Here is an 11,792-nt window from a genome sequence, read left to right as displayed (position 1 = left end):
AACAGAATTTTCCTAAAAATTCAGCTTTGTCTATGATCTCCCTTAAGGATACTTAATCTTTCTTAAAACTGGTAAAGTTTCTCAATATTGCTGCTGTCCACAGGTTCCAAAGCAACCTTTGATTTTGAATTGGAATAAATTTCGAATACATTTTGTCAGAAGGGAAAATGGGAATATTTTGAATCCAAGCAAACTGATCATAACGAGACAAAACTCTTTGAGGAGCTTAGACTGATTTCTTATGCTTAAAATCTTTCCATATGCTCGAAATACTTTCCATTGGTCCACTGTAAAYGTTAATCCCAAGTATGTTGTTTTGTGTGTACATCATGCTTCCTTCTTACAAARATGTCAGCAAGAGGTGACATCCTAACAGAGTGGAATATATTTGGCACAACTTTGGCACAATAAATTAAAAGCTGTAGAAGAAAATGAAATCCCAGAAGAGGACATTACTATTAGAGAGATAAGTGAATAGGCTGAAAATGGAAACTGTCCAAAATTGCAAGTGATATAACCGAGATCACTGAGCTTTTCTCCTCTCCTGAAAGGTATAGCCATTTTTCAAAGTTCTCAGATCTGCATTATCAAGGCACTGCAACACAATGTGTGCAACCATCCCTATGACTTGACGAAAAGTAATTTTTAGGTCATTAGTTATATTAGATCAGAAGGCAAAGAGTTAATTAAAAATGAAAAATAAATGAAATTAAATGAAGGATTTTGTTCCTTAGAAACATAGAAGTGACAAAGTATAAGGCATTAATTAAACAGAGAAACCTTTTCTTCATGTCTTTAAAAAAATCTTCAGGAAACTTGAGGCTGAAACAGTCTCMTAAGGATGCTCAGATTTCAGGAAGTAGAAGGGAAGATCAACAAAAAACTTCTTCTGTGGGTGGACAGAGCCCTGGAACAGGCTGCCCAGGGAGGTTGTGGAGTCTCCTTCCTCAGAGATCATCTAGACATGCCTGGATGCCACCCTGTGCCCCATGTTCTGGGTGTCCCTGCTGGACTAGACAATCTCTAGAGGTCACTTCCAACCTCAACCAGTCTGTGATTCTGTGTCACTCTGTGATTGACAGATGTTTGGTGGATTATGGTCTCGATCTTGCAAGCTGTTTGTCCTTATGCACAGCTCCTGCAAGTTTATTTCTTAAAAGTCTATTCAGAAACTGATAAATCCATGGGTTTTCATCATAAAAATGGCTGGTTCATACATTTTGGCAAATGTAGTTTAGTGGTATGGTCTTATTTTATCTTTTCTAACAGATCAGCGTAGCCTTCCTAACAAAAGTTGTCAAAATAATAGAGTCTGAGATTCAGACAAATTGGTGAGGAGCACTCAGCACACAAAAAATACCAGGGAAAAGCTCTGTTATATACTGTGTCAGCACCTCGTCAGTCCTGGGTCCAACTAGGAGCAAACTGGTCACTGCTGGCACCTTCCTCCAAGTTGCCTGGTAGCTCCAGACAGGGGTAGGTAAGAGAGATTGACACGGACACCTGGTGTGTGTTTCTACATTTGATGTCTTCCCCATAGCTGTGAGACACTTTGAAAGTGTCTGAACTGAGTGAGGCTTCCCTGGAGGCCATGGGAACATCACCTGCCTTCAAGTCCAGGTTGAGATTTTCACAAACCGGTCATTCCAGTGATAGGTATTTTACATGCATCCAAGGTTGCAGGTTAAACTTCCTRGCACATATTCCAAAGTTCTTCTCTTTCATCTGGGCTCCATTTCCTATTACAAAATAAAGAAGCCTTTATACACGTGGCAGTTGAAATTAATAGTCCGTTGTAATGGTCAAAGTCCAGACCTTTAACAACTCACCTAGCTGCTCACCTGGGGCAGGACGGATGCACTGCACAAGTTTCTGAGCTTAACCCGGGGCTTTCATGAGGTGTCTTTTCTTTCTTTGTGAAGGAGACCTCTTACTACAAAAGCTCCTGGCTTCATTTCTGCCACGCTTAACATTTCTGTGATGAGGACTGTGCCTCCCTATTTTTGTTGTCTTCTACTCTGAATTAGCTCTCGTAAATATAGTACAGGGAAGAACTGAAGCTAGGAGCTCAAAGGAATCCAGGATCTGGCCCGGCARTAATCCTGCTGCACAGACGGGGCTGCAATCACAATTCTGTTTGTGAGGGGTAGATAGATAACGCTCTCTGGTAAACTGCAAGTTAAAAATGTTCCAGGCAGTTCAAACCAACAAAAGCCAAAGTCAAAAACTACTGTGCTAATAATAATAATAATAATAATAATAATAATGAATGACGGGATGCACCAATTAGTAAAATCAATGCAAAGTGATAAAAGCCCATCTTGCACAAAAGCCCTGTTTAAATGAAGTCTCTGTGTGATACTATCGATTTGGGAATTGCAGAGATGACTGATGGGAACAGTTTGGCTAATTATGACACTATGAAAGGGTTGTCTGAAAGCTTTTTTTTTTTTTTTTTCTTTTAAATTCCTGGATTCTACAAAGCCTTGTATCAGAAATGGAAATACAGTCAGAGTTGGAGCGATTCTCTTTTTCTCTGTGTCACTAGTTGCCCTGGCTCATGCCAAGGATCAGTATTAGCGAGCAGAGTGATTTGGAAGGCTATTGCCTTGTTCCAGTGTGTTAACGAGGGAGAGCCTTGGAATTAAAAGTAACCCCCCCGCAAGGAACCCCTTGCTCCTTGGTATGCTGGGTGGTTGGTTGTCGTCTTGTTGGAACATTTTTATGTTACTGATGGAACAGTTTCATTTCAGCCATCCGGGAGGAAAACAGCCCTGCTGGTTAAATACTTGTCGTGCAGCCTGGAGGACAGGGTCGTGTGGAGCCTAAGGCTTCCTGGAGCACCGGCTGCTGAGAGAGGAAGGACGGATTGGGGGACCTGCATGGATTTGGTGGCTTCATGAGCAGGGTTCTGACTTCCCCGCTTGCAAAAAGTAAAGCGWGTTGGGCATGTTACTCAAAGCCAGGATGACAGCATAAAATATGAGCAGTATGCAGAAGAGCTGGAAAAATGAATCAAGAACAGCATGCTGCTATGGAATTAATTATTTATTTATGATATACGTATTACGGTCGCTGAGAGTGTTAAAATCMAGGAATGTCCTCCTAATGGCACAAGAAACAAGTGTGACCACTATTTAAATGCTAAGGTATAGTYCAGAAACCTAATTTGTGCATCTGGCTGTCCTTCCCTTTGCCCTTTTCTCATTTTCCCCTGAACCCCACGCTGCGCCTTCACTTCTCTTTCAGCACCGCTGTGGTCAGGGCTGCAGGCACCCAGCAGCCTGCACCCATGGGCAGAACTATCTGCACAGCATTTCCTGGGCAGCAATATTGCATCTAAGCAAAGGGAATACATTTCACCCCATGGACAAATTAATTATATGAATCAGTGAAATATGAGAATGTGGAAGCCAAAAAAAAAAAAAAAAAAAGTGAAAACGAAAAGATGCAGGAAAATTCCCCCCCAAAATAGGTTAAAACTCGTTCTGTGCTTGTCTTGTTTCTTATTCTCTCAGCTTCCTGGTAGGATCTAGTACAGCACGTCCTACCCAACAACTTCCTCTTAATGAGATTTTCAAGGATCCAGCTTAGAATCCTGCACTGGATCTTTCACTGTTTATTTCTAGGACATCTGCTTTATATTTTAAATATTAACATCTCATCATCTGGTACCTTTTCCTAACAGATACATTCCTTGTATGTTATCAACTGCTCCACAACCTCTGTGTTTGAAAAATCCCTTGCTCAGCAGCAGCAGAACTGAACAGGCAATGCCCTCAAGTGAAGGAGAAGGTTTTACATGGTCTTCCTTATGGAAAAAAAAAAAAAAAAAAAGGAATTTTGCTATTGAAAAATGTAAAAAAAAAAAAAAAAAAAGGAATTTTGCTATTGAAAAATGTCCATAAATAGGTCTTGCATTCATGGACAAAGTCTCTGGCATTTTTTCTGCAAGACAGTATGACAGTGAGAAAGAGGGGGAGAGACCAAATTGTAGGAATTTTTCCATTTTATTGCAAAAAAAATCAGACTTTCCTCAGAAAGAGCAGTGATGCTTTTCAATTATACTCTTCTATTGCAATAGTAATAATAAAATAGATTCACTTCAAAGTCTTACAGAGAATATTCCTGGGCTGGGGATGCAGCTAGTGCATCAGTTTAGCTCAGCAGCAGCAGTGAAATACTCTGCTCCTGGTGTGAGGAATTAATCTTCTCAGTGACTTTAAAATGCTGTTAAAAACAAAATGAGATTACTTAAAAAGAAAAAAGAAAACAGTGAGAGTGTTATTTCCATCCTTGAAGATATTCGAAATCATCTGGATAGGGTCCTGGGCAACRTGCTGTCCATGACCCTGCTTGAGCAGGGGCTGGACAGGATGATGCCTAAAGGTGCCTTCCAACCTCAACCCCTCGGGGATTCTCTGAATAGCAGGTGTTCACATCCAAATCATGCAACCCTGCCATGCTCTGCCCCACCGGGTATGGGCTGGGTTTCTTTGCCTTGACTTTATATATTCCAGTTTACATTTCTCTTCATCTAGAATGAAAAACTCTTTGCCACACTTTTAGACAGAAAAAAATGATGCATGCAGTTTTGGGACAGGATTCATTTTCCATTGAGATGTAACTGCCCTATTTCTGCTTTGACTTGTGTAGGCAGCATGAACCTCTCATTGCCACAGATTTTGGGAAAAAAAAAATCATTTTCACATTTTACATCACAAACCTGGACAGAACAGAATGGAAATGGTGCAGTGCAGTACTGCACTTCTGAAAATCAGGTTATTGGGCCTGGAAATTCCTGATTTCCTGATAGGCTGGTTGTTTTGACTGTGTGATGAATTTTCTGCTGTAGATTCCTTCAGCTATTTTGGTTGCTCCTAGCTTAAACAATTAACATTTAGCTTAAAAGATTCTTTACTAAAAGCAGAGCAGTGTTTTGTTTYCTGAGTATTTCACATTCTGGATGTCAGCATCTCAGATCATCAGATGTAAATCAGGAATGCTCAAGATCAAAGGAAATAACTGAAGGGGAAAAAAAAGAATATTATAATAGGCATAACACAGGGCTTCACATGCACATGCAAAGTTTCCCTTATTCAAGTTTGTGAAACCCTTTAAGATCCTGAGATTGCAGGTGCAGCTGAGGTACAAAATACAATGCCCTATTGTTCTCCAAGCAGGAACCTCATCGAGATATTTCTGTTACTGAGTTGCTAAAACTAGCCAGGGCTCTGCTGCTGAATTTCTGCAGAARTTTAAGTTTTGTATGACTTTTCAAACTTTGGTCTGTCTTCCATGAATGCTGATTTGATACCSTATGCATAAGCATGGGCAGGAATACCAGATGTTCATCACATTTTTGTCTGTCATTTGTTCTTCTTATTTTCCCTCCCTGTTCTGAGTTCTGATTCCTCAGTTAGTCCCTGTGAGCTGCCTAGAGATTCCCTGTTGGCCTGCAGCATTATCTGCCTTCCAGTTTCTCATCCATTTTCAAACCGCAAGGCAGAGCCTGTTATTTTTGTTATTTCCTTCCAGCTCCATGATCGAAATCAACCTTTACACACAGCACCATGGATGAGGACTCTGGAGAGTGATTATTAGGAGTCAGCCCTAATAATAATCTTTACCTAGAGCTTAATAAAAACAGAGAAAATGTCCCATTACCTTGGGCAAACATTTTCTCTCTCTCAGAAGGCTTAAAATGGTAAAAACCCAATCTTTCATGAGAAGACTGCAATGAAGAACTTCTTTCCTCCTTTTACTGGAGCCTCTAGGCTTAAGTCAAACACTGTGGATTTGTAGCTGTACCCTTCTATTCTCATTTAGTTAATCTCCTTTTTATTGATTGCAGCAGAGCTTTCACCTCAAATGAATGTAACTAATAATTGCAGATACAATAATAAGTGAATTCAAATTACTGTGTATGAGGCGTATATGAAGTCTCATAATTCATTATAAATTATTAATTTTTGTCAGTTAGGTTTTGAAAATGATCTCGGAAGATGTAAAGCTACCACTAAGTAAATCTGTTGGCATTTTAAGAGATGAATGTAATAGTGCATTAAAAATTCTCTTTGTGATTATTCACAGAATAACTCCGAGGAATGTAGTACAAAAATCCACTTCTCTTCGAATTGAAGTCCTCCTGCATAGCTATTGCACAGCTCGCACAATTGCTCTCCACTTCTTGCTRTCTTGATTGGAAAAAGCAGAATGCAGCAGTGAAGCTGGAAGCTGCTGTTTCTTCTGGGAACAGGGGAAGACCAAAGTGGGTCCTGTGACATGTTCTGTTATACATGGTTTGGTCTCCTATATATATATAGGAGGGAGGTGCGCAGTGCCTGCTGACACTGAAGAGCRTAAGGCAGGAGCAGGCTCTGTATTGAGTGTGATGCCAAGTGCAGCTTTGGAGCTCAATGGGGATCCCTGGGATTGTGTAACTGCCTCCTCTGGACACCAGGGAGAAAAAGCAGGGAAGCACAGGCCAAATCTTCCTGCCAAGTGCTTCAACTCAGTGTGTTGTTCTGCCCCGTGATAATTCAGCATGGTGCTGTTGGTGCCTTTTGCACACAGAGTTACTTCCCTGCTGTAGTTTGCAGCCCTTAAAACCAAAATTTAACCTTTGTTTTCTGCCCGTGCCACTCGTTACAGTGTGTGACCATTTTAGCATTTAGCTCTGCTGCTGACAGCCGCACGCACTAGAGCTGCACGGTTAAGTGGTGAGGTTCCGTGTTTGCTCCTCTTCAGTTTTTGCAGATGAGTATTTAGCACACGCCAATTTTTGCTCCCCATTCTGGCCACGCCATCAGATGCATCTTGTGCCAGACAGGCTCCAGACAGTGATAACCCACCCACAGGCTGCACMATATTCACCTGAAAGCCTCTGCTCGCAGCTTCAGGTTATCAGCTCCACGACTGCCTCATTTTACACGCACCAGAACATTGCCCAAACTTCTGCTTTTCTGTGGTCAATATAAGAACACTGCACATGCGGCGCCTGAGCACAGCACGACGTGAGGGAAATGCCCGTGCCCATACGCTTGCCTGTTGTCACAGTTATTTTAAGTGTATGTTTAACTTGGTGAGTTCACACACTGCTGTGCAGCCATGTGTTATATATTAACTTGGTGCTGAATGCTTCTGGATCGYGCCGGGTCCCTTTCGCTCCCATTGGCCTTGCAGGGAACACAAGGCACTCAGCACCGTGCAGAATCCAGCCCTGAATGCAGGCAACAAAAGGCTCTTTCAAAAACCCAGCAGGTTTTCTGGAGCAAGGTTCATACCGTAACTGTGCAATATTTTGTGAAATGGATTTGCATACGGTTAGACCAAATCCTCTGCAGAGCAACACGTTTCTTAATTAATGGCTGCCGGGAGACATCAGCATTCTAGGTATGTACAGTCTTAACGAATTATTCTCTGCAGTTCTGATTTTGCCAGCTGTTCCAGTGCAAAACGGGCTGATGCAACCAAGCTTTGATCGTGAGCCTTGTCCCTCTGCCGGGGAGCGGGCGGCTTTGGCGGTGGCCGAGGCCGGTGCAGCTCGTCACCCAGCGCGCTCAGGGMCGGGTAAAGGCAATTCCTCTGCCTTTAAAACAGGGAAGGGGAAGGTTCCCCGGGSTCAACCCTGCTTGCTGCAGCCCCGGAGACGTTTGCACATTGGTGTTTCGGCTGCCAGGCCCCATCTGGCTGATGCTGCCCAGGTGCTGGGGCCCGTGGTGGCGCTCAGCGGGTCGGGGCTCTCCCCTTGGTGCCCTGCAAGGAGCCTTGCGGAGGTTGTGGGGAGCACGGCGCTACCGAAGGGCGCTCAGCTGGTYGGCTGCTGTCCCGTTAGGAAGCTGGGATAAGCAAATGCATCGTGGCAAAACGTGCTTTACTGGGCTGCGGATGGTGCGTGCCCTGTGCAAACTGCAGWATTAATCATTACTCTTTCTCTGAACCTTGCCTCAGGAGGAGAGCTTGGCAGTGGCCCGTGCTGTAAATGCAGCTGTATTTGATGCAGCAGAAGTGCTGCAACATGCTGTTCCCAGAACGCTATTCTCCCTGTTYTGTGTGGAGATGAAGTCCATAATCTTGCACTGCTTGCAGGGCAGAACACAGGCTCCTTTAAGCAATGGGTTTGAGTTCCACTTGCAGGCAAAAAAATTTACTTCCCAAGAAGCTGTCCCTCCCCTCTGTGTTCAGGGGCACTGCCAGCACCCAGCCTGGCCCGAGGCAGCCCTGGCATCACTTCCTAAGTGCTAGTCAGGACCTAAAACCAAATGCTACCGTCAGACTTAAAGCTGCTCAGAGACAGAGGAATGGTTCTGCTCTGGGGGCTGCTGCAGGAACCTGCCCTTAGCCCAAACATATCCYTGTGTTAATAATTATAGCTTTGCAAAATACCCTCTCGTGCTCTTGGTCTTTGCCCTGCAAGTTAAATACTAATTGCACAAACACTTTGGAGTGGATTAACTCATGAGATAGGGGGATGGCCGGCATGGAATGACGCTTCCTTCTAAAACGTGGGATGGCAGCTCTGGTGAAAGGCTTTACCTGCAGTCAGTGTATGAGACTGGGATGCACGTGGACTCACAGAATCACAGACTCCTGGTGCAGCAGCCAGGTTTCCTGCAGGAAAGTTTTCCAGGCTGTCAGCCTGGCTGCCGGCTGAGCCTGGGAATGGGCAAAGCCCAAGAGGGAGCTCATGAGGCTTCAGGAGCCCTTCGTACTTTCCCTGTAGCTTGAAGCACAAGGAGCTGAGAAATTGAGAGTAGTTTCACCCTGGCAGGAAAGTGGGGCACAAGGTGGAAGTGTATGGGAGCCGAGGGCACTGCCGCTGCCCATGTGGCATTTTCCAGACCTTTCCGTGTGGGATGAAGGCACCGCATGACTCCTTTGTAAGAATATGGCAGCAGAGAGCAGTCACAAGCAAGCAATATCCTCCCTGGGAAAGCAGCCCCTGTATTAGGGTAAATGAGGCCGGGGCTGTTTGCTAATTCCCTTTCATTAGCCTGTGCTAACAAAGCTGYGCGCACGTTTAATACGTTCTGTAAACCCTGCATTTCCCTTTCCTCTCATTTAAGAGCAGGTTAAATCTGGAATAATGAGCTCTCAAAAGCTTAGGGGTTCCAGTAAAATGAGATTTGGCTATAAATCACTTGTTGGTTTCCAGTAGTAACGCCGTTGTAGCACTGGTGCTCTAGGCAGTGAGGAGCAAGGTCTGTGAGAAGAGAATGTACTTTATTAGCATGTATAATTTAAATATTAAATGATAAAATAACATTTGCTACTTCTTATTGCAAATCTTATGTAGAATTTCCTTCCCTGAAGAGCCTGAACTCCCTCTCCCCCGCTCTGCATAGACCCCAGATCTATGAAAAATTTAATAGTCAAATTTGAACTGTTTCCAAGTGTTTCTSTGATGCATTTTGTTAAGTGCTGGAAAATCAAGATGTAGAATATTGTGTGTGGAGCACAGTGAGTAATTTAGAGGGTTTCTTAGGCAGAAGTAACCAGGATCTGCGGGACAGAACACTGGATATTGAATAAGAACAGTTTATCAGTTGAACAACAACCAGCTTTCAGATACATTAAGCATCTCCTCTTGAGCTGGTGTGGTAACATATAAGGATGACACGGCTGTCAGATGAAACCAGCTTGTGAAAACAATGATTAAAATATGTAAATATRTATGAGCATGTATTTATCCAGGGGTCTTTGGGACTCTCGGAGTTCCAGTCTCCCGATAAATCTCACATGCACCAGGAAAATTCCCTGGGGCTGGCGGGGGGTGTCAGCAGTGCCACGGCGGAGCAGGAGCACATTGGTCATCCTGCCCAAGCAGACAAGTACCTGCTCAAGCATAGGCTGAATACCCGCTGATATTTTCTCTGGAAAATATTTTTTTTAGGAAAAAAAAAGAAAAAGCAAAAGCAAACAGGAGTTTTAGGTGGCTTCTTTACTGAGTTACATTATAAATGGTGCTTCCTGAGGTGCACAGCAAACCCAGCATCCTTGCTCCGGTGTCTCATGTCCATTGGGAGGCTGGGCTGGAAATTGCACACGCAGCCCCCCAGTTTTAAGACACGATGCTCGTGCAATGCTCCGAGGGCTCTTGCGCATCCCAGTGCCCTTCCCTGTGCATGGCACTTGTTCTCCTGACAAGATTTGCTTGCCTTGAATTTTAACCAGGCCTTGAGCAAAGGGACAGTGTGAGTGACAGGAGCCAACATGCTCTTTTTTCAGCTCGGCGTGGTTAAGCCAAGGCCGCTCATTGACATAATTTAACTGTAGTCAGGAAATACAGTCTTTTTGGTCAGAGTTACATTGTGCTCTTATGGGGTATGAATTATTAGTCAGGTCTGCAGGCTGCAGGTTAGAAAATTAATAGACATTGGCAAAATAATAAAAAAAAAAGGCACTTGGGTCTTGAAACAGGCACTCTGGTCTGAACTCTTTTTGAAAGCTGAACTTCAGCCTTTGCCTGCTGCACGGATAATGGATTATTTTTCCATATGTAACTTTTTTACAGCTCACATCACCGTAAGTATCGAGGTGCCAGAGGGGCCCTGAYGGATACGTCCTCACAGGCCTGTAGGTTATAAAGCATTACTGCTATCTTCAGATTTTTTAACATGCATGGCACTTAAGCTGAGAAAAATATGCTGAACTGCAAAGGTCAGGGAGAAACAGACTCCACAGTTCCTCCTTTCCTGCCTCCATGGTAAAGACAGCTTTCCTGCCCAGCATGGGGGTTTCACTTTCTCAGCTAATTTAGCATCACTTTAGGAGTTGGTGAAATCCAGAGTTGTTTAAACTCCAGTGAGTTTATAGGGATATAGGAGCATCAGCCGGCAGTAATAAAGACCCTTGTGTCACTGATTGCAGCCAACCCATATTCCAGGCATTATGTCACCCAGTACCCTGGACATCCTGGATATATACCCTGGATATAAACCTAACAAGCTCCATCTTAGTGTACTTAAGTGAGCTTTTCTTCCAGACTGTTATTCCTGGAAAAGCATCATTTCATGATTCCAATGTTCTGGTCTTTAAAAATCTTCTTTGGATTTTCCAGCARTTGCTCAAGTTCTAGCTCGCACGGAGCTTTACTCATAGCACAGATGAGTATTAATTTTTTTCCTTCCTTTGCAGGCAGCTTGTCAGCTTTGTCACTTCGAAACAGGTCCAAAAAAAWAGAAAAATAAAACGATGAAACTTATAGAAATGTACACACGACTGAAACTACCCATTGCTTTCTGTAGGAAATATGTGGTGACACTTCTCTAAAGGCTCCCTTAGCTGTATCATGCCTCACACACCAGGTTTTGAGCCAGTCAGTGACAATCTCAGGCTCTTTGGTTTTTTAAGGACTCCAATGACAAAGAATGAGCTGTGCCAGCATTACCAACACTCTCCAYTTGCATCCTCAGTGTATCTGAATGACTAACTTGTGCAGCTGCAGTACCTATGGACCTATAGTAATATTTGTACTGCTTCTTAGAACACATTGCCATATCACAAGTAAATTATCAGGCTGTAAGACGAGATTTTCTTTGGTACTGCTGATAAGGTATCTAATGCAATATTACTGGCTATTTCTAATGGGACCAGTAAGAGGATCCAAAATTCGCAAATTTGAGCATAGCTGATTCCGTGTCCAGACAACTAAATAATTTTTCTGATGCGTAGCATTGTGTATTTTCTGTATTTTCATTGTGTATTTTTAAAATGGAGTAGCTTGTTTTCTTGCCAAAATAAACAGATTTTTGCTAAAATGCAGCCATCTATGTTTTTAAAATTGCTCT

Source organism: Nothoprocta perdicaria, unplaced genomic scaffold, assembly GCF_003342845.1.
Source record: "Nothoprocta perdicaria isolate Ctin4 unplaced genomic scaffold, notPer1 scaffold_62, whole genome shotgun sequence".
In the NCBI taxonomy this organism is placed as follows: domain Eukaryota; kingdom Metazoa; phylum Chordata; class Aves; order Tinamiformes; family Tinamidae; genus Nothoprocta; species Nothoprocta perdicaria.
This window is presented reverse-complemented; position numbering follows the sequence as displayed.